Below are 24,867 nucleotides of genomic sequence, written 5' to 3' on the forward strand. Positions count from 1 at the left end.
AAGAGGAGTCAATGAATCATCTCCTCAGCAATTGCGAATGGACCAATAAACTATGGGTATGGATGGAGGAGATCTTCAGACAAACAAACAAGAACAGAGAGTCCATACAAGACAGCAGAGCCAACTGGAAAACCAAATATTCTAGTTGCGACACTGTAAACAGCCTATGGAGGCTAAGCCCCAGTTTTATAGTCTAGTCCACATGGAAAGAAAGAAATAGAAGATTTTTTCAGAAGGAATCTAGGCAGCTAGATACCATCAAAACAATTATCATGCAAAATATGCGAGAAACTACCCTTACCAGTAGTAAAGCAGAACAGGCAAACAGGCTATCTACTAATGACAAGAAAATTCTGCAGATATTTGGCATGAGTGCTGCAACTGACCTCAATTCTCCAGCGCAGAGACCTCAACCTGCTCCATCTCTACTGTCCTGGCAACCTCCTATCCCGGGGTTCCACAAATTAAACTTTGATGGAGCCTCTTGGGGCAACCCTGGCCCGACCAGCCTTGGAGGTGTCATACGCAACGATAAAGGGGAAATTCTTCATATCTACAACAATTCTTTGGGGGAAGCCACTAACAACGAGGCAGAATTTGCAGCTCTGGAGTAGGGTTTGCAAATCCTAATCCGCCTGGGGAGTGGGGCAGCTATAGTGGAAGGAGACTTGCTCTTAGCCATTAATGCTACGAGGAAAATGCAAAATGGTTCGCATTCTGAGAAGGTTACTAAGCACTAGCACCTAGCCATGGTCACCGTGCTCATCACCAAACATCTCTCCGCTCTCAATGGAGTCATTCTATAGGCAATCAGGTGTAGTGTGAATGCAATGGTGGATAGCCTAGCCAACCACGCGGTCGACCACCCGACTGATGACATTGAAACCTGTTGGCAGAGCGTCACTTGTGCTAATCTTCGGGACAAATGCTTTCAAATCTCAAGGCAAGACCTCACAGGCGTGTCAGGAGAGGAGGACGGCTTACAAGGTACCGATCATCAATGAATAATGTGGTTTGCTTTTAATGTTTATTCCCTAATCCTTAATGCCTGGAGGTGGCACCACTGGTGGTTGTCCTATGGCTTGCATTGGCAAAGATGGAAGATCTACCACAAGGATAGAGGTCAACATACCTTTTACGAATTGGGGTACGCGTGGCCTCTTCTCTTCAGTGACAAGCGTGGCAGTCCGAACACACTCAACCGTAATAATAAGAATGTCGTCAGTTACCTGTTGGGGATCCAGGCTATCAGAAACATGGAAAAGACAGAAGTTTCAGTTAAGATCGTTGCCCTCGCATAACGTCTTTCACTATTAATACAGAGCCAACCGGGAAAGATCTCACTTGCTTACGATATTCCTCAGAGCTCAGCCCTGTGTTTATTGTTTCATGTATAGGAAATCGCATTTCAATAGTTCGCACCTGCAATCGTGCTATGGCTAAGCGCAACATCCATAGCTCCAGAGCTACCAGAGATTTAAAGAGAGCCCGGGAGAATTATGAGGCTTCAGTCTCCAAAAAAGGAAAACAGATTATTGAAGAGCTCCAAATTGAGGTGAACAAAGCCAGTGAAGGGATGGACAGTAAAGCCATTAGCGAGGAGGTAGATTGGATCTCGGACCCGAGCACCCCAGCAACTAGAGCAACCCAGTTCCTGAGAATGCAGAGTGAGGCCTGGAAAATGAAAACGATGCTTGCAAAAGCCATGAGCATGCAAGTGGCAGCTTTCAAGGATGCCTACCAGGCAAACTCCCCCGCCTCTGCCAAGAATTTAGCACGGCTGGACAAGCTGGAGATTACCATCAACTCCCTCACGGAAGAACTTAAAATGCTTGCTCAGAGCCTGGGAGGATTTATTTTGCTCTTCAAGATGTCCATACGCCATGGGCTCGATGTCTTTATTGATATCCCTGAAGATAATTCCACAACAACCATCATCAGATGCCAGTGACAGGTCTCACAGTGTTCCCAAGGGAGATGATGGCGCTGGTCCGAGTGATGCTGGTTCTCCAGGTGTCGCTAAAATTGACCAGTAGGATTCCTAGTGGGTGGTCTTCTGCTGATAGTTCTTGTTTATCCTTTGCTTTTATTATTTTCTATATCTGATGAATGTAAGCGTCGGCGGTCCTTTAAATGGCCTTCTTTGATAGCAGTTTCTCTCTTACTATCTGGTAGCCCTGTGTGGTTGTTTGTTATCTGTTTCAGTTTATGTTTGACTCAGGTTCAGTTTGTGTTAGTCAATACGCAGTACGTTTCCTGTCTGGACAACAATCGGCTACAGGGCCTATATAAGTGGTCCTTTGTTTTGGCAGGCCTGCATTTTCTCTTTTCCCTCTGAAAAGGGCAGGCCCCTTTTTGTAACCATATGTAACATTTTTGTGATCTAATATATCAGCTTATTTACACAAAAAAATATTATTTTATAGTTATGATTTTTTTAAAGGTTTTTTTAGTTCACAAAATTACAATATTTATGGATTGTTATATGTTTTCGGTTTTTCATTTTTATATGTTTTTCGCTTGTTATTTGGGAAATTAGAATAGAGACACAATAATTAATTGATGGTTGTTGTCCAAAAATAAACTAGAGGTGAAGCATTGAATTATAAAAGATAAGAACTATTTTTATAATAAGGAAATCAATAAGAGCATAGCAAAATGAGTGACCAATACTTTGTGGTTGCATGTACAAAATTGATAAGAAACTACTACAAAAGAAAATTGTTGTCTTCATAAGCGAAAAAACAAGCCAAGATAACAAAAACATAATAAACCAAAAATTTCTAAACATTTCAAACAAAACAACAAATAAAAGGAACTTGAGAGTCATGAAAATAGGGAAGTGTCCAAGTCTATCGGGTGATCTTCATCCTTGCAATGTGACACTGCTGCCAGGCCTACAAGCGATCCCATTTCTTGGCGAGCAAGATGGTCTTCGATATCCATTAGCAACAACGTCAATAGATCTAGCTTGTGTTGTATATTATTCCTTGCATCCCATCTGTCCACCAATACTTCCCCATAAGAGTCTTTAGGTGCCAATATAAATCCACTATGTATAGTTAATGGTTCTACCTACCTTCGATATTCATGGTGTCGGGAATCTATTCAGGAAGACCATCCAAAACCTCTGAAACTATAATTCCCTAGCATTCATGGTGAACAACATCCTCCACAACATTCATCTCAAACTAAATCTCAAGGGGAATATGGGTTTGAAAGTGATGCATAGAAGCCTCAACACAAAATTGAGCCCTCAAGCCACAGATACCCCCTCAACCTCCACTACCCCAACAATAATGAGTGTGTTAATGTGTCGCAGTTTCCAATAGAAGAATGAGTCACATTGAACAAAGGATCCCTAGGGCCAAGGAGTGGATGAAATGAAACCAGAAAAAGAGATTGTAACCTTTCAGGGGGACCAATAAGGATTCTACAAAAGTTGAGGAATGTACCTTACCTGCAATGTGATAAAACAAGCCTGCGAGAAAAGATACAAAGAACTATTCAATAAGAAGCGAGAAAAGGGAGGAGATATAGCTAATATCCATGATTAGTGGTGGAAACAATAAGAAAAAGAGAAACAGGGCTAAATGTGGGAGCATAACCAAGACCCCAAAATTAAAATGTTCCATGAAAAGTTTAGATGAGTGAAAGGCATGAATGAGATTAATGTAGGGCAGTGTGCGAGGTGGTGGACGCCTCTCGCAAGGCTGGAGTTAACCAACATAGATCCATCTTAAATACCGATCTAACATGAGCTGAGAGGGATCTGATTTCTTCACGTGTAAATTTTTTTATGAGCTAACATTATTTAAATATTTTGTATAGTTTTTTCTTTTTTGAATATTTTTCACAATTTTTATTTTGGCGGACATAAGCAAAATTTTAATTCAATTTTGATGATGGACGGACAACGTTACACATTACACTGGGCTTTAAAATGAGCCTCTCGACTCAATAAACCTGTAGTTAGACTGACACATTGGTAGCCACATTGTCTAGGTCAAGCCGACATGTTGGTAACCATGTTGACAAAAGTAGACTTACATATTGGCAATCACGTTGCCTAGAGCCAAGACAATTTCTCCCATCATCAATAACCATGAACACCCTCATCAAACAAATTATTTAATTTAATAAATATGTATATAATTCATTTTAATAATAATAATATTTTAATCTTTTCGTTGCAAAACCATATTACAACCAACATTTATACCAATGTCACTAATTCCCAATCTGTAACATCGCACTAGAAGCTAAGGCCATGCTGACAAGGATGACATTAATATCGTTTTCAATATTATCTTAACTCGTGAATATATTTGTTAATATAAGTTATTCGCAATTCGATCTATACCGAATGGTTTTTATAATTATCTAGTACATTCAATTCAGCTTTAGCAAACCAAAGCGTTTCCTTTTTACAAAATTTTAAAATATGGGAATGATGACTCATAGGACATTAGTGGAATTTAAAATCGTCCCTTTTTGCAACATTGAGGAAATATCAGATCTTCTCATATATGTTGGTGTCACGCCTAAACACATCAAAAGTTCACATGCTTTTTTTATGTTTTGCTGATGATTAGCGTTCCAAATTTTCAGCGGTGGTCACACTTTGGCAACACCGAATGAAGTTTGGATATCTTTTGAGGAGATATGGTGGAGTCATAAGAAGACACATCCAACTCATACCCATTTTCCTAAAGCCTTACCACCGGTTAACAATGTATTTTACTTTTCCATCGTATATCTCTTATGTTACACATGTATTATATTCTTTTATGTTACATATGTTTAAATCAAGGGGTGATATGCTTTTCATCCAAACACTTTCAACCTCTCATTTTCCATTTCTCTTATTTTACACATGTATTATATTCTTTTATGTTTCATATGTATTATAAATTTAAATCAAGGAAGGTATATCAAGAGGTGATATGCTTTTCATCCCAACACTTCTAAGCTCCCATTTTCCTAAAACCTTATCACTTATTAATATTGTATCTCACTTTTCCATTTATTTCTTTTGTGTTATACATGTATTATAAATTTAAATCAGGGAAGATACATCAACAGGTAACATGCATTTCATCCAAACACTTCTCAAGCTCCCTATTTTCCTAAAGCCTTACCACCTATTAATATTATACCTCCCCTTTCCATATTTTTTCTTTTCCCTGAATCCTTTCCACCTATTAATATTATACCTCACCTTTCCATCTTTTTTCTTTTATGTTACACATGTATATTTTTCCATGGAAAAAATCGTAACTTTCTATTAGATTTCGAAATTACATTTTGGTTGTGCCATGGGCACTCTGTAGAGACCATCCATGCATATAATTTATCAAAAGATACATAGTTCCAAATACAATTTCTGAAACATGAGTTTTCAATTGAGGCAAAGAGACCAAAAAAACCATCCAGACAATGAACCAAACATACTCTTGGACACCTATTCATTATGAAGATCATAAATGTAGGAAGGCCTGCCTTGACTGTGCCAAGGCTTGTAACTAATGCATAGCTAAGACTATGTGCATAATAAGAAAAACCATAAATTTTTACCATACTGTTGTCCGCGGCTATTCCGGTGAAAAACTTGTTTGTGCATAAAAAACATCATATAGTCACTATCCATGATAGAAAACACCAAAAAACATTGGCTTTGAGCTTAACATCTAGTATAAACTGCCAACATGATGAAAAGGAGACAAACTTAGGCTACATCAAGATTTCCCTTGATAAAGGGCATGTGAAAGAAAGCATGTTTAACATCATTGTATCACTCCACTATGTGCCAGGGGCCCAAAACCAATGCAACACCTTCTTTAGACAGAGCATCGGCCTCGTTGTTTCTTTCCTTGAAAATGTGACATACATATATTACATCAAATGATTGCCTTAATAGAAAAATCTCTTCTAGGATAGGTTTTAGTGAGAATATATGACATCTGGAGGTGTTTGAAAACAAATTTACAACAATTTATGAATCCCCAAATTTTTGAATTTGATGAATGCCCTTCTCAAGTGCAAAAAAAAAAAATAACAGCTTTAGGCTCATAATCTCTATGTAATTATTTGTTCCTTGTCCTACACTGGTTTTCATATTAAAGTAGTGGTTTTGAGACAAATGAAGTACTACTCCTCCCCCACAACTTCCTTCAGCAGAAGCAACCCCATTGAAAAAATGTCCATAGGCGAGAGAAATCAATGGCTTCTTCATATATTGTGCGTGGGCGAGGTATAGATTCTAAATCTGAAATTAAATCATAAATGGCTAGTGCATATGAAAGCACCTTATTCGACACCATAGATAGATCCTGTAATACTTCTACATTTCGGGCTAACCATATACCCCATACTAGCAATAAACACAGAGCTCTGAGTTTTTTTTCTTGTACAAAAAACCACCAGTGTTTCCATGTTGCATTGTAAGATTCACCATTCCATTGAAAAATTATATCTAGAGGCACTCTCACTGACTCCCGGACAGTGGCAGAGAAGGGACTTAGGAGGAAAAGGTGATTTATAGATTCAAATATTTTTTTGCATAAAGGACACCAGATAGGTCCTATGTGTTAAATTATGCAACTACGGTTAAATTACACTTTGAATAACTCATTTGATGGAGATAATTATTTCATTAAATTCCTCTTTCTGAGAGGACAAAAATCGACCTAAAGATCACTCAAATTGGACAAGTAGAAGTGCATTTTTTAATTAAAATCCCTCACATGTGAAATTGTCAAGGCCAACTTCAACTTCAAGTAGGCTCATGAAGCCAAAAATAATTGCCTTTTCACCCACATGGATTCATATAAATGCATGAGACTTCAAACCTCATTAGGCACCTCATTTACACAACATACATCTTCTCTCTCCTTCTTTTATTAGTTTGTATAACTCATAAGTGAAAGACTTTTCTCTCTCTTGCGAAGTATACATGGTTGTCTCTGATTGGGCCGAATTACATGGCTGACTGAAGGACATTGACCATAGATGACTTGGGCATTTTTGACATATTTTGAATTCGGTTTTGGGTGAATCATTTTTATTTTAAAAGTCCGTAGAGATTGGTGTCAAATTCAAGGAAATCCAGGCTACTTGAATGAAGGCCTAATTGCAGAAGTAGATCGCAGGTTTCTCCTCCACATTGACCAGGTTTGACTACTCCTAATATATCTATTTTGGGCTCATTTTTTTCATATAAAGGGGCCACATAATTTTCTCTAAGATCGAGCTCCTTGAAGACTATTTTGACTATTGTCTCATCTCTGGTTAGGGCATTCTTTGACAACAATTGACTGTTGTTGACTTCCACAGACTTCAAGAAGATCAGTTTTGGCTACAGTTGACTCCATATCTTTCTTGATTAGTATCTTGGTATTTTGACATTATTTGGATAATTAATTGATATTGAATGATGTACTCCCTCTGCTAAACATTTGTGTTGAAATTTAATGCGTAGATTTAAAATGGCTCGTGAAATTTACTAGATCACTAGACTTGAAGCTACTCTACTCATCTGCGAAAATAAAATCACGATCGAGAACACAAATCATTAACATGCATCAAGATTCAGCACACATACATAGATATTTATCTAGGGGAAAGAAACTTCTCAAAACCCCTTACTATATGTATTGCATTAATCAAAGAATAGAGAAGAAATGCAATGCTTGCTCAAGCCTGAGCAACCTCTACACTAGTATAATCTATCTCACTGCCTCAAAAACTAAATTAATCCAACACTTAGTCAATTTCTCAGCCTCCCAAGCTCTTATTTACTTGCGCTATTTTATGAGGAATTACCCCCAAATTAATTAGGAAAATTTTTTGACTGCATGCACCACTTGTACAACATGGAAAAGTCTACAACTTATAGTACACTTCCCTTGAACTCCAATCTCAATTGGGTAACTAGAATTCTCTGAATGCATGAGCTAATTTAGGTTGATTGATCAGTTTAACTAGATGATCACTTAGTGTGAAAAAAATTACACACCCTTGATTGAACCTCCACTAGTTCTACTAACAATGAGAACTAGTTACACTGGAAATAACTCAAATTAACTGAAATAAATTGCTACAAATTAGCAATCAATCATGTAGAATTGAACTCAAGTGTCTCAAACTAGAATTTATTGAGTTGAGTGACAAGAGCTATGCCACCTTAGTTAACTACCTCCAAGTATTTTGCTGAAATTGAAATTCGAATTTCTCCTAATTTAATTAAGGAAAAATTAAATTAGGATTTTCTTGCTACATTTTCAACACTCCCTCTCAGCAAGAAAGGGATTATCATATAACCAAATCCTTCTTCTATGGGATTCAAATTTTCCTCTTGACAAATCCTTTGTCAAAATATCTGCATCTTGTTCCTTTGTCGGAATGTACTACAACAACATAATCCTCCTCTGCACACAATCTCATAGATGATGATACCAGATGTCGATATGCTTGGATCGATCATGAAATATTGGATTCTTAGAGAGTTTTATACAACTCTGATTGTCACGGTAAATCACTGTAGGATCCATCATCTTACCAAATAACCCAACAAGAATATTTCTCATCCATATAGCCTCACATGTTGCTTGACTTGCAACCATTTACTCTACTTCCATTGAGTTGAGTGCCACAGATCTCTGCTTCATGCTGTACCAAAAAACTGTTGCTGGCCCAACACTAAAAAGTCCTCCTAAATTTATCTTCTTGTCTGATGGACTCCCCACCCAATTTGCATTTGTGAAGCCTTGCAAATTCACTCCCTTTGTCTGTCTGTACCAAAGACCAAACTAATTAGTGCCTCTAAGGTATCTCAACACATAATTTTTTTCCTTCCAATATAGTTTGGTTGGCTTAACCATGGTTTGACTAAGTTTGTTAACTGCATAACACATTTCCGGTCGCGTTTTTACCAAATATATGAGTGAACCCACAAGCAACCTGTAAATGGTAGCTTCCACTTCCTCACCTGAAGTGGCATCCTATTTCCTCTAGTTACCTGCTAGAGGAGTGTCCATGGGTTTGCTACTCTCCATGCAAAACTTCTTTAGTATCTCATTGGCATACTTGCCTTGAGATACAAACAATTCCTCATATCCTTGATATACTTCCAAACCGAGGAAATAATGCATGAGTCCCATGTCTTTCATCTCGAACTCTCCTGTAAGGTCCTCCTTGCAATATTTGATCATTTTCTCATCACTAGTAAGGATCAAGTCATCGACATATAAAACAATAATCAATAATCTACCTTCTACCACAATGTGATAAAGGTTTTCATATGCTTCACTTTTGGTGAAGCCCAAACCGGTGAGATAGATATCGATCCTGGTATACCAAGAAAGGGGCTCTTGCTTGAGTCCACACAACGATCGCTTGAGTCTACACACATGCGACTCTATGTCAAAGGTCTCAAACTCCTCCGACTGCTCAATATACAGCTCCTCCTTAATAATTCCATTGAGGAATGTTGTCTTCACATCCATCTAGTGGATCTTCCACCCCATCTGCATTGACAATGCTAGAATTGACCTAATGGATGAGTACCTTGCTACTAGAGAAAAGGTCTCATCGTAGTCAAATCCCTCCACCTGAGAGAACCCTTTGGCCACAAATTTGGCCTTGTGTTTCTCTATGCTCTCATATACTGCATGCTTTACCTTGTAAATCCATCTTGAACCAACCACTGATTTGTCTGTTGGTCTTGAGACCACTTCCCAAACATTGTTTCTGATAATGGAATCATATTCCTCTACCATAGCATTAACCAATACTGGATTTTACACTGCTTCCTCGAATGAGGATGGTTCTGTCTCAACTAGCTCACTCATCAGAGCCATGTACCCAGTGTACTGATCCGGTGATCTCCTCTACCTGCGCTGTGATGTGGGTGCTCCCACATTCTCTCTAACATCCTGCAATAATATGTTAGCTTCCTTGGTCTGCTTCCTTCCTTCTCTGGATGTCTCTTCTTGAGTGGATGTCTCCACTCTCTCCTCCTCTACTTGTGGCTACTCCATAACTTCCTGAGGTTCTTCCTTTGAAGCCAAAAGCTCACGATCAGGCTACAAATGAAGCTCCCTCTCAAGAGAACACCTCATTTCCTTATTCTCATCAAAATTCACATCATGTCTGACCACTTTCATCTTAAGGAATGGAAAGTTCACCCTATAGTTTTGAGGTGTATCTGTGTACCCAAAAAATATGCCCAACTCTGCTATCAGCTCTAGCTTTTTCCTTGCTTCCTTGGAAACATGACAATAAACTGATGATCCAAAGATCCTGAAGTGTGACACATTTGGTTCTTCCCTAAAAAAGATTCCTCTAGTGTACTCATGCCATGAATCCCGTGAGGACTCATATTATGCAAATAGATGGTTGTGTTGCATGCTTCAACCCATAAGTGTAGAGGTAGGCTTTGGTCATGCAACATCACCTATGTTTCTCCGACAATACTTTTGTTCTTCCTCTCAGACCCCATTCTGTTGTGGGTTATGTGGTGTTGTCAACTCCCGTCAAATGCCTTACTTTGCGCAAAAAAATTAAACTCATTTGACACGTACTCACCATTGTTATCGCTGTAGAGAGCCTTCACTTTCCTACCAATCACTTTCTAAACAAGTGCCTTAAACTCAAAAAAATTGGCAAATGCCTAGTCTTTCCTCTGCATAAAGTAGATCCAGCACTTCCGTGAGAAATCATCTACAAATATAACATAATACATGTGCTTGGTAGTGGAGGCTGTCGAGAAAGGCCCACATACATCAGAGTGGATCCTTTCAAGGATTGCATGTGCCCTGTTGTCCTGATCATTGAAGGTGGCTTTTGTGTACTTCCCCAATGTACACCCTTTGCATGTATCCCACTACTCTAGTGCTCCATTGGGGAGGCATGTAGAAATATGTTGCATGATCTTCAAAGCACCATGATGTAAATGGCCAAGTCTTCTATGCCATAATTCACTGACATCTTGACTTTTCACCTTCTCTTGTTTTGTGCTTAATGTTGCAGAGTATCCCACATCTAATTTGTAGAGGTTCTTCACTCAAACCCCAATTTGCTTCACTTGTCCCGTGGCAATGTTTCTCAAGAAATCCTTTCTTTTTTTGAATATCACATCGTAGCCACGGTATTCCAACATGACGACTAAAACTAGATTCTTCTTTAGACCAGGTACACACATCACATCCTTGAGCCTAAGAGGGGAGCTAGACTCCCTCTAAAAAGTAAATGTACCAATGTCGATGGTGCTATACCTTCCATCATCTCCCATCTCGATGTGCATCTAGAGATCCTTCTCCTCCAAGTCACTGAAAAATTATTTGTTGCCCATCATGTGGAATGAGGCACCACTATCGAGATACCACACACTACCCATCATTATGCTTGCCATGCATGCAATGAGGGTAAAATCAAGTTCAAACTATGAATCCAAAGCTTCACACGCTTCTCCTTCTGTGGTCGTCTTGCCTACTTTCTTGTGTGTACATTTCATGGCATAGTGTCCCAGTTCATGATAGTGAAAGCACTTGATTTTGGACAAGTCTTTCTTCTTTTCCCCTTGACCCGATTCTGCTTTGGATTGGGATTTCTTCCCTTTCTATTTCTTTGCCTTTCCGGCCAAGGCACAATTCTCCTCATCATCACCCTTGGATGAGGTTTCGTCTCTGGTGTTCCACCTTATCTCCTCCTATACCAAATCAAACCAAAGGTGTTCCCAATTTGGTAGCTTCTCCCTCCCATTTACTGAATCTTGGTAGTTGTGTCAGTTCTTGGGAAGGCCTAGAAGTGCTAGGCTTACCAGATCATCCTCTGATACAGTAACACCAACTTGACCAAGTTCATCATGACACTGTGTGAACCTGTTGAGGTACTATCAAATTGTGTTGCCCTTCTGCATCTTACTATTCCAAATCTTGTCCTTCAGTGCCAACTTCATGTGATCACTATTGTTTTGGAACAAATCTGTAAAGGTCTGCCACATTGCATATGGAGTCTTTTTCTCGTGGAGATTTGAGACAATATGGTCTTGAACTCCCTCCATATGATCCTCCTCGCCTTGTCTACACACTTCTTCCATTCTGCTAGATCTTGAGCATCAGATGTTGGAGGATTCATGATATCATTATATATGAATTCCTTCAGCACATTACCTTCCAACAATGGCTCCATCCTGTCCTTCCAATCAACATAAATCGATCTACCCTCAAGGGCATACTTGAGTCATAGTCCATAGAAATCCATCTTTCTAGCTCTGAAGAATTGATCCCGCAAATTCGATCCACCTGCAAAGATAACTTCAAATTCTCTTCTCTACTGTGATTCCTGCTTTAATACCATGTAGAAATTTAATGTGTAGATTCAAAACTGCTCATGAAATTTACTAGATCATAAGACTTGAAGCTACTCTACTCATTTGTAGAAATAAAATCATGATCGAGAACAAAAATCATTAACATGCATCAAGATTCAACACACATACATAGAGATTTATCTAGGGGAAAGTAACTGCTCAAAACTCCTCACTATCTGTATTGCATTAATCAAAGAATAGAGAAGAAATACAATGCTTTCTCAAGCCTGAAAAGCATTTGCACTAGTATAATCTATCTCACTGCCTCAGATACTGACTCAAGCCAATACTTAGCAAATTTCTCAGCTTGCCAACCTCCTATTTCCTTGTGTTGTTTGATGAGGAATTAGCCCCCTATTAATTAGGGAAATTACTCATTGAGAATTGTGCAATTCCTTTAGGCCCTTCTTTGACTGCATGCACCACCTATATAACTTGGAAATTCTATAAATTATAGTACACTGCCCTTGAACTCCAGTCTCAACTAGGCAACTCAAATTCTTTGCATGCATGAGTTAATTTAGGCTAATTGATCAGTTTAAATGGATGATCACTTAGTGTGAAAAAAGTTACACACTCTTCACTGAATGTCCACTAGTTCTACTAACATTGAGAACTAGTTACACTGACAATAACTCAAATTAACTGAAATATATTGCTACAAATTAGCAATCAATAATGTAGAACTAAAATCAAGTGTCTCTATTATAGATCCATTTGGGCACATCAAATCCCAACATTCAGATCAGTGTTTTAGGGCTCATCAAACCCTAAATTTAGTTGTTTCATTCCCTAAACAAGTCATCCCTTTAAATGCCTCCTTCCCAGAAAGTTTCATGACCTAAGACATCCAGAAATGGTATCTAAAGGGACCAGCGTAGGTAGATACACTGCCAGGGTGCTCTGTAGCGCAAGTAGATACACTGTCATGGTGCTCTGCAGAGCACCTAAGCCCTCTTTAGGCCGTGCTAGGCGAATTTGAGTGAAATTCAATTGGGGTTTGGGGAATATTCTTATCTCTTGGATTCATCTAGAAGCTTCCCTTAGTTATCTACTCCTATGAGCTCGAAAATGGATGAGGAATGAGTTAAGATGCATCCTATCCTCTCATCCCTTCCTCCATGGAACTAATTATAAGTATGGAAGGCCATTCAATGCCACCATTTATGACAAAACCTCCTTCTTCTTCCTATAAATTGACCACTCATCTAAGTGATCAAGGACTAGCTGGACTATGTTGAATTATAAGGAGATAATGCTGCTATGTGATTTGGCTTTGAAGCAAGTGTTGTGATGCTACAAGTTTGTCATGCTTTTGATGTGATGTGGATGGGATCCAAGCTGGAGGAATGACTTTGAATCAGACATTGATGGTTGTATTTCCTTCTACTATCTAATAAAGTGTTTGAACCTTTTTCCATATGTTGTGTTCCTTCATAATTCTTATATGTATGAATTGCTTCTGATTCCTTTCATTTGTATTCAATGGATCGTATTCTTTGATCAGTTTTTGTCTTCTGTTGTGTTTACAGGGTACTTCTCAAGCGGATTAAGTACAGGAAGGAGCGATGGAATCGATACAAGGGAGACGAGAGGAAAGCGGAACTACAGGTAGGCCTTTGGTCCAGATTTAAATAGGAACGCAACAAATTATAGCGATAACAATAAATACAGATATGCAATGGAAATAATACTTAATTTCATTAAAGTAAAATACTGAAATATGCTTACAAACAGAAATGGAAATAAACCAGCTAGGGCGATGGTAGCTTATCTCTGAGAAGAGATGTGGGGGCTATATGCCTCTAAACTGTGTTACAATGAGGCTCAAAGGCCTATTTATTGTTGAGAAACAATGGAAAACCCTTAACATCCCAAAACCTAACCTAGAAGATGAAACGCCAAATTGTGGGCCCCGTTTTGGGTAAGTTGGTACTTCAACTTCCCGAGGTCATAACTTTGGCACCTGATCTTCGTTTGATGCATACAATAGCTCATTAGAAAGATCTATCCGAGCACTACAACTTTGGGAAGAGCAACATCAACATTGATCCATGGACCGATGTTTCTCCCAAATTTCCCAAAAAACGTCGTTTAGGGCCTGAAAACGGCTCCAGAAGTTTAGGACCCAAAAAACTACTAAAAATAGTAAATTGTGCTACAATTACGGAAATTGAAAAACTAAAAGAGACAGTTATGGGGGTCCAAGTGGTATAGGTGGGTGGCCACCAACATCCACCTGGATCATTCCTCCCCCCTTAGGAAGCAATGGTCCCCATTGCATTGAGTTCCTCCATCTGCTGAACTTGGTCTCTAGTGAGCTGTTCTGCAATCTCAGATGTGCCCAGTAATGGTGGGAAGCATGGTTGGGGGCGGTACACATTGAACACTTGGTACAGGCAAAGGAATGGAGGAATGATGTGCTCCAAAGAATTATTTCCCATAGCCTTGGTAATGCTGTAAGGACCATGTCGGAGTGGCCTGAGCTTCTGATGGGCTCTTGCCAGGTGTTCTCTCTGTAGATGCAACCAGAATTTGTCGTCCACCTGAAACTTGTGTGGTACCCCTATGGGTGAGGAGAAGTTGTTCCTGTGTTCTGTCATGATCGTATCCCTTTGCTGTTGCTGCTGCGTGGAGGAACCCTTCGCGGGGGTCATGGATGTGGCTACAATCTTCCCCTTACTTTGGGAGCGAACCAGACAGAAAATGAATTTCCTAGTCTGGGAGACGATCTTGCTGCATTTCTTAGTAGAGATCAAAGAGGTGGCAATAGGTGGGGCTACCTCCGGTATCTTGTATAATGAATTACCCAAAGTAATAATAATAGCGCGAGGCCTTGACTCATACACAGCATGTCGCCTCCACAAGTATGGCTGGCCAAATAGTACATCACAAACATCCAAAGGTGCAAAATCACACAATACCTCATCTATGAAGGGCTTGATGTTGTAGGGAAGGCGACACTGTTGGAAAACTCGTAGATCTTGACATTGGTGAAGCCACCCAATACTGTATGGTTTCGGGTGTGGTGTAGTCGGTAGGCCCAACCGCTTCACGACCTCTGCTGAAATGAGGTTCTTTTGGCTGCCACTGTTGATAATGAATTGTAGCGGCGAACCCTACAACCACATCTGTGAGTGGAAAAGACACTCCCCCTCCTCTGGATCTTCAGGCTCATTCTTCTGGATCTTGGCAGTGGCAACAATTACGCTGCGCTCCGCATCAATGATTTGTTTACCTTTGCCATTCCCCTTGTTGGGTTCTGACTCAAGGTCGGAACATGCATCTGATTCTGAAGCCTTCAACTCGGCCACCAACAACTTCTTGGTCCGACACTCACTTGTGTTGTGGGTGGGGCTCTTGTGGAACTCACACCACTTTCCTGTGTCCTTCTTTGACTTTTTGGTGTTGTTCTTTTCTTGGGGCTTCAACGGGTTGTCTTAGGTCACCCTGCCTTGGCTTTGTCCTTTGGTCTTCGGATTTGCAGATCCAAAGTCTCGCTTCTTCTGTTTGAATTTTTTCTTGATTTTGACAGCATATCGGTACGCCATGCCGAGCGAGGAGATGTTCAGGAACTCCATCTCTTCCTGGATGTATCTGTGTAGGCAGCTGTGGTATTTGAGTACCAAATGTAGCTCAGAGTCCTTGATACCCAACTGTGTGCGAAGGGTATGAAAAATGTTTGTGAACTCCGACACATCTTGGTCCCTTCCCTGTTGGGTTGTGTTATATTCTTTCCACGACTAGCCCACGTAGTTAATCGGGGGTTAGAGGGGGCGAGGTCATAGGGGGTTTGAGGCACCCATAACCCCACTTTATGGGGTCTAGGGTAGCGCCTCGGAAAATTTTGGTTTTGGACCCTATGTTAGGTTGGGCGGACCCACCTATGGTTTTGTGCATGTTTTTCGCACATGGTTTTGGACGCGATGGTTTTTGGTCCATGGTTTTGGACGTGATGGTTTTTTGGTCCATGGTATTGGATGCTTCGGCATGTATAAATATGTATTATAACATTGAAAGGAATATAATCAAGAATCAAGCTGGTAGTCCCGGTTTTGGGATCTAGGGGAAAATCTCTGTGTATATGTGTTTTATGTGTTATGCTCTCGCATTATTTATTTTCTGTTTTTTAGAATTCGTATGCAGGTAATTTCTGTACGGGGTTAAAATCTACATTTGGTATCAGAGCAATTTTGGCTTCAAGGGGACACCTTTGTTGCTGAGGGGTTTCGCTCGAGCCTGTGGTAGACCCTGTTCAGTGGGAGATCTGCGAGATCGATTTTGGTGGTGAAAGAAGATGGCGAGCAGTGGAAAGATATAGATCAAGAAATTTAATGGTCAAAGTTTTGAGTTGTGGAAACTCAAGATGGAGGATCTGTTGGTGGATAAATATCAGTGGATTGAGGTAGAATCGGGTACTAAACCGACGGGAGTGTTTGATGAAGAATGGAAGAAGTTGGATCGAAAGGCAAAGAGCACAATACGATTGTGTGTCTTAGGTTCAGTATTGTTGAATGTATCAGGGGAAGCTATGGTGAAGGCTTTGTGGGACAAGTTAGGGACTTTGTACCAATCTAAGTCTCTGGTGAATAAACTGTTCTTACGGAAAAAATTGTATAATATGAGGATGAAAGATGGAGACTTGGTGACAGAGCATCTAAACAGCATCTATTGATATTAAAATTTCAGATGAAGATAAGTGCATCAATTTGTTGTGTTCTCTACTAGATTTGTGGGATAGTTTCGTTATTGCAATAGGTAGCAATGCAACTGCCTTGCAGTTTGATGAAATAGTCTCATCCTTGCTGACGAAGGAGATGAGACGGAAAAATATGGAGAGCTAGAATGGTGATGCCTTATCTGTATGAGGACGGTCCCAGAACATAAACAAAAATAAGTCATCGAGTGGGAGATCTAAATCTCCAGGAAAACCTGTAAAGGTGGTGTGCTGGAAATGCAGAAAGGAAGGGCACTTCAAAAGGGACTGTAAATATAAAGCTCCTGATAAAGGAAAGGGATCTGATGATGCTTCTTCTGCAGAGGTGAAAACCACCTCAGATGAAGGTGGGGATGTGTACTTGGCTTCTTCAAGTACACATGTAGATCATGAGGCATGGTTGATTGACTCAGGTGCATCCTTTCACTTCACTCCCCATAGAGAGTGGTTCTGCGAGTATGATAAATACGATGGTGGTGATGTCTTCTTAGGGGATGATAGGAAGGCTAGAATCGTTGGTCGCGGAAAAGTAGATTTGATGTTGCAAAGTGGAAGGGTTAGAACACTTTCGGGTGTTCTGCATATTCCTACATTAGCCAGAAATCTGATTTCTGTAAGCAAGTTGGATGATGCAGGTGTAAAAATAGTGTTCGAGAAGGATACCTGCAAGATGGTTCGGGGAGCACCGGTATTGATGCGGGGAGTTCAGACTGGAACTCTGTACAAGTTGCAAGGTAGCACTGTTGTTGAAGGGTGCAACAGTTCTGTGGTTCCTGGAAGTGAAGCAAAAAATCTAGTGGTCTCTGGAGAGAAGACCATGCTGTGGCATCAAAAACTTGGACATATTGGAGAGAAGAGCCTTCGAATACTTCATGGTAAAGGTATGGTAGAAGGTATGAGTAATAGCTCTCTGGATTTTGATTTCTCTGAAAATTGTGTATATGGGAAGCAGAATCAGGTGAGCTTCCCCTCTGGTGGTAAGAGGGCAAAACATATATTAGAGCTTGTGCACAGTGATGTGTTTGGACTTGTGAAGGTTCCATCACTGGGTAACTCTGTGTACTATGTATCATTTATAGATGAATTCTCAAGGAATACATGGATATATTTCCTTAAGAAGAAATCTGAAGTCTTTGACAGGTTTAAAGAATTTAAGGCTCTAGTGGAAAACCAGATAGAGAAGAAGATAAAGGTGTTGAGGACAGATAATGGTGGAGAGTTTTGCAGCAAGGAATTTGAAGAATTCTATAAGAAGTGTGGTATATCATGACAGAAGACTACTCCATATACACCTCGGCAAAATGGAGTTGTAGAAAGAATGAACAAGACGTTGATGGAAAGGGCAAGAAGCATGCTCATTGGTGTCGGACTAGGACAAGAATTCTGGGCAGAGGCGGTGGATACTGCGTGTTACCTGGTCAATAGGACACCTTCATCAGCATTGGAGGATAAGACTCCACAAGAGTTATGGATTGGTAAAAAACCCTCTCTTTCACATCTAAGGGTATTTGGATGTGAAGCGTATGTACATGTTTCAAAGGAGAAAAGAACCAAGTTGGATAGTAAATCTGAAAAGTGCATCTTTATTGGGTATAAGGATGGTTTAAAGGGTTATAAACTTTGGAACCCACTAACAAGGAAGGTTGTGTACAGCCAAGATGTGGTGTTCAGAGAGGTGAAAGATGTTATTAAACATGAATTCCAACCAAAGGAACTTGAGGAGAGAGAGTTTGAGCTAAAGGAGGAAGAATCAGACTCTACAGTAGAGGAGGAATCAAAAGATGAAGAGCCACAAACTTCGAGTGTAAGAAGTTAAGTTCGAGAAAGAAGGTAGCCATAAAGGTATAGTCCATCTACTTTCAGTTCAAATTTTGCTTTATCTATTATTGATGATGATCCCATAACTGTGAAGGAACCAATAGATTTAGAGGATGGAAAACTCTGGAAAGAGGCCATGGTTGATGAAATGGCATCTTTGCACAAAAATGAGGCTTAGGATCTGGTGGAGTTGCTAGCTGGAAGGAAGCCCATTGGCAGCAAATGGGTGTTCAAGAAAAAGACAAATGTAGAAGGAAAGGTGGAGAAATACAAAGCTCGGTTGTTAGCAAAAGGTTATTCCCAGGTGCCGGAAATTGATTTTGGTGATATTTTTTTCTCCTGTTGCCAAGGTAACTACTATTAGGTTACTTTTATCTATTGTTTCCGCTTTTGATTTTGAGGTAGAACAGATGGATGTGAAGACAACATTTCTTCACGGGGATGTAGAAGAGGAGATCTACATGAAGCAACCTGAAGGCTTTGCGGTGAAGGGTAAGAAAGAACTGGTATGCAAGTTAAAGAAGTCTCTATATGGGTTAAAACAGTCACCAAGGATGTGGTATCAGAAATTTGATACATTTATACGGGACTTGGCTTCACCAGAAGCAAAGAAGATCACTATGTGTATTTTAAATTAATTAGTGACCGTGTTATTTATCTGGTCTTGTATGTGGATGATATGTTGTTGGTTGGAAATGGCAAAGAAATTATCCAGGATTTGAAGACCCAATTGTCCTCCAAATTCGACATGAAAGGTCTTGGTGCTGTAAACTATATTTTGGGCATGGAAATTAAAAGAGATCGGGCAAAGAAGAAGCTCTGGTTAAACTAGAGGAAGTATGTTGAGACAATGCTGAAGAGGTTTAATATGCAGGATAATAAACCCGTGAAGGTTCCTATTCCTATAGGTGTAAAGTTATCTGCTGAACAGTGTCCCAAGACACAAGAAGAGGAAGAGGATATGTCCTGTGTTACATATGCAAGTGTAGTCAGTAGCTTGATGTATGCAATGGTCTGTACTAGACCAGACATTGCACATGTAGTGGGAGTATTGAGCAGGTTTATGTCAAAACCAGGGAAGGAGCATTGGACAGCAGTGAAGCGGGTTTTCAGGTATTTGCGTGGCACTAGTGGTTATGGTTTGTGCTACCAAGGAAGACCAGGATTGGACATAGTTTTGGATATTCGTGGCTTTGTTGATGCAGACTGGGCTGGAGATCTGGATCAGAGAAGATCTACAAGTGGGTATGTGTTTAACCTATTTGGAGGTGCAATCAGTTGGATGAGTAAGAAACAATCTATAGTGGCACTATCAACTACAAAGGCAGAATACATGGCAGCCACTCATGCAAGCAAGGAAGTAGTTTGGTTGCAGAGATTGTGTTCAAGTATGGGGTTAATACAGGGAGCTATAAGGATAGACTATGACAACCAAAGTGCAATTTTCTTGGCAAAGAACCCTGCATATCATTCAAAGACAAAGCACATTGATGTTCAGTATCACTTTGTGAGGGATATGATAGAAGACAAAAAGGTGTTGCTGGTAAAGGTGGACAATTTGAAGAATACTATAGATGCATTGACAAAATCTATGAGCTCTGAGAAGTTCTCTTGGTGTAGAGAAACAATGGGCATTGTAGGGTTGGATAAATGACTAAGCTCTCTTGTGGCCCCCTGTGGAAAGAAAACAACAAGTGGGAGAATGTTAGGGGGGGGAGTTCATAGGGGGTGGACCCACCTATGGTTTTGTGCATGTTTTTCGCACATGGTTTTGGATGCGATGGTTTTTCAGTCCATGGTATTGGATGCTTCGACATGTATAAATATGTATTATAACATTGAAAGGAATATAATGAAAAATCAAGCTGGTAGTCCTGATTTTGGGATCCAGGGGAAAATATCTGTGTATATGTGTTTTATGTGTTATGCTCTTGCATTATTTATTTTCTGTGTTTTAGAATTTGTATGCAGGTAATTTCTGTATGGGGTTAAAACCTACATTCCCTGGCGTACCGTGGTCCACTTTATGTATTTATCCTCATAGCTTTTGATAGGGTAGTACTTCTCCTTGATGGCATCGCGGAATGAATTCCAAGTGGGTGTGGCTAAAAATAGTGAGCCCGTACTTTCATCCTTCTACTCGCAGTAGGTTTCCCACTAGTCCTTAACATGGGGGGCTGCTTTGAGAAGAGTGAAAATAATATTTTCCCGACTTGAAAATTCATGAATAGAAAAATACCCTTCTAGTAGATTTAACCATTTATCTACGACATATGTGTCTATCTGACCCTCGAATATGGGGATTTCAAAATTAACTTGTACCTTAAATGGTGTGGTGCTTCCAGAGTAGTTGTTTGAAGCTGATGCATCACCTCTTGGTAGCCGCTGAAGGATCTGGGCAAGGCTGTCCATCATCGCGTTCCTTTGTCGCTCGAGGGCTTCTTCGATCAAGATTTTGATAGGATCTCCTACCCCCTCGTCTTTATTTTCATCTGCCATGGGAGGCCGTTGGGATTTGCAAGGCTGGTCTTGCAAAGGTTCGACCAGTTCAAGCCCTAACTCCTTATATCCTGACCTTGTTGGGGACATGCAAAGAAAAATAGAGAAAAAGCAGACCGCTCTGATACCACTGATCCATATTTAAACAGGAACACAACAAATTATAGAGATAACCATAAATACAGATATGCAGTGGAAATAATACTTCATTTCATTAATTTAAAATACTGAAATATGCTTACAAACAGAAATGGAAATAAACCAGCTAGGGCAATGGTAGCTTATCTCTGAGAAGAGATGTGGTGGCTACATGCCTCTAAATTGTGTTACAATGAGGCTTGAAGGGTTATTTATTGTTGAGAAACAATGGAAAACCCTTAACATCCCAAAATGTAACCCTAGAAGATGAAACACCAAATTGTGGGCCTCGTTTTGGGTAAGTTGGTAAATCAACTTCCCGGGGTCGTAACTTTGGCACCCGATCTTCGTTTGACACGTACAATAGCTCATTAGAAAGATCTATCCGAGCACTACAACTTTGGGAAGAGCAACATCAGTCCATGGACCCATGGTTGCTCGGTCCATGGACCCATGTTGCTATTAGATTTCCAAAAAACGTCGTTTAGGGCCTCAAAACGGCTTCGGAAGTTTAGGACCTGAAAAACTGCTAAAAATAGTAAATTGTGCTACAATTACGGAAACTGAAAAAATGAAAGAGACAGTTGTGGGGGTCCAAGTGGTATAGGTGGGTGGCCACCAACATCCACCTGGATCATCCTTCTATATTCTCATCTTATCTATTGTTTATAGGAAAAGTCTAAAACACTTTAAACTGTTGTTCTAGGCACAACTACTTGTCTAGTGAATTAGTGTTTATCTGTAGATGCTAAATTCTCCAAAACAAATTGGTGACTCCACTGGGGAAGAATCCTCTTTCCTAGTAGCTTATTCACCTCCTAAGACATTCTTGTAGACCCTACTTGTGTTCATTGACTGTATTTCAGCTCTTTTGCATTGAATTTTGGTCAAAAATTGAGGTTAGATGACTCTTGAGTGGCCTCTCAGAAATCAGCACAGGCTTGGTCAGGGGACAGTGCTCTGCAGTGTAGTTAGCCCCTCTTTGACCTGCGCTGATCAACCTTAGGTCAAATTCCCACCTTTGGAAAGTTTTTTTGCCAACTTTTCTCTGTTTGTTTGCTTGTTGATTGATTAATGAATGCTATGTCTCAGAGAACAAGTTTTTATCTCCTTTGCCAGCCCTACTTTGATTTTATTGATTAATGTTTCTTTAATGTTTTCTTTGTCATTATCAGTCTATAGTCAAAGTTAGAATACAGTTGATTAATATTTGTCCGAAAGAAAGTGTCGTAAAGTCTTCTTTTCCTTTGAAATAGAACTGTCGTAAAAGTCTTCATTCTTATGAAAGATTGATTGATTGTATATGCATATTTCCTTTTTTGTTCATCATAAGATTAAGGGATTCGAAAAGAAAAACTTGCATCGTTCATATTGTAGTTTGTGAATGCTTGAAAGGAATAGCTAGGGAAATTGCATTAGATGTGCTCCTTGCTCTTTGTCAAAAATTTGATTGCTCTATCCCTACTAGCTAAGGGTTTTCATTGTTAAATTGAATGGAAATAGTGCTTATCATATTAGTTGCATTTTAGGAATTGCAAACATACATCATGTGGTGAACCTTTAAAGGAAAATTCTAAAGAAGTCAACTTAAAATTTATCTGAATTTACCTAATGGAGCATTGTCACCTAACAAAAAACATTTAGTGGTTCTAGGCTAGAGACGTGTTCCAACGTCATAAAACAAAGCAGCTATCGCTAACTTTTCTGCAATACATCCCGAGTGTGATACCTCATTCCACGTATGTGAGTATATCGTAGCTCGTCCACGTACCTTTTGGTATATAGGGCGGTGTTACAGTATGTAAAGTATATGGGAATGCTCTCATTGTGTGGTTTTGCATTAGACAGCGCTTATACGGACTGGGCCTCCACATACCTTCGGGTATATATGGGAGGACAACTCTATGTTGCTATCCATCCTTAAGTAACCGAGTCGGGTGCCTTGAAAACTGTGATACACCAAACATAACATTCAGGGAGATTTCCTGCCCGTACTTCTTGGTTCCCTAGGAGGTATTTTGCAGTTCACAGTTGCTTTGTAAACCGTTTGCCTAGATTATCCCTCTTTTGTTTTGTTATGTTACTTTGATTAAAATAAAATTAATTGACTGCAAATAACATCCTCCACGCTCGCTCCTTAGTTGATCTTAGGTTGAAACATATGGCAACAAATCTGAAGTCCACTGATCAAGGAATTCCTTTTGATGGGAATCCTAGTCCTTTTCCTTCTTTTGGGAATATTGGTGCTCCATATATGGCTACATTGTCCCTTCTGGGATCTACCATTGGCTTGCCAGTATGGTTATTTTCAACCTCCTTGGTTCAAAATGTCGTGATTTCTCCGCAATCGAGTACTCCTCCAACTGGAAAAAATCAACCTCTAGTTGATCCTAAAGTTGACCCTTTTCCTTCTTCCTCGGTTGTTTCTTCCTCCCCTTCTTCCTCTTCACCTAGTGAAAGTATTGGTACTAGTAACCAGGTGGCTAAGAAGAAGAAGAAAGGGAAGAAGAAGAAGAAGAAGCAAATTCAACAGAGGGGCAATCAAGCAACCATTTCTTTGAATGCAACATCTGATGAGAAATCGTCCATCAAGCCTCACAAAGTTCGATATCCATGCAAACTTTGTGTAGGATACCATCTTCTTCGAAATTGTCCTGATATTCCTCAGATCTTAGAAGAATGGTCTTCTCGTTCACATCATCCTGTGTCATCAACTTCTCAAGATCATGCTGGTGACACATCGTCAATTAGTGATAGTAAAGTTCATGGAAAGAAGGGTAAAGTTAAGTTTCCCTGTAGGTTATGTGAAGGGAATCACCCCATTCACCTTTGTCCCTATCTAGATGAAGCCAAAAAAGTGTTGGATAACCGTCCTACTTCACCGCAACAACTTCCATCTGGTTACAGGAGACTTTCCATTAATTCTTCACTAGTTGATGAATTGACTGACCAAAATCAACCGTCGGTCAAACCCACTCTCTCTGAAAGTGAATCCTATGAGTCTATACCCGACCCAAATCAACAAGTCGAGGTAACAGTTGACCCGATTTCACCTTCAGCTAATCGTACCTTTCTCGAAGAGAGTGAATACGATACCACTCAGGTTCTTTTGATTTCTTCAGATTCTAATGAGCTTGGGGGTAGTCCTCTTGTTCCATCAAGGCATGAGGAAAATCCTCCCACTCTCGTAACTCAGGGGGTTAATTCTCCCATTTCTACGGTACCCCTTCCAAGTAGTCTAGTCACTTCCTTTGATTGGAATTGACTAGCAGGATTCCATCTTCAATCTTATGTGCCTTTCCAGATCATAGTACAGGTTTGT

General features: G+C 39.9%; 1 pseudogene; it reads left to right on the forward strand.

Moving 5' to 3' along the window:
* The first annotated feature begins 1,435 nt into the window (after nucleotides 1-1,435).
* LOC149192637 (amino acid permease 2-like) overlaps nucleotides 1,436-24,867 on the forward strand; it is a 63,202-nt pseudogene continuing 39,770 nt past the window's right edge.

This window comes from Pinus tabuliformis, chromosome 2_2, assembly GCF_031772625.1.
Source record: "Pinus tabuliformis cultivar Carrire ecotype Pingquan chromosome 2_2, CPIR1, whole genome shotgun sequence".
NCBI classification, from domain to species: Eukaryota; Viridiplantae; Streptophyta; class Pinopsida; order Pinales; family Pinaceae; genus Pinus; species Pinus tabuliformis.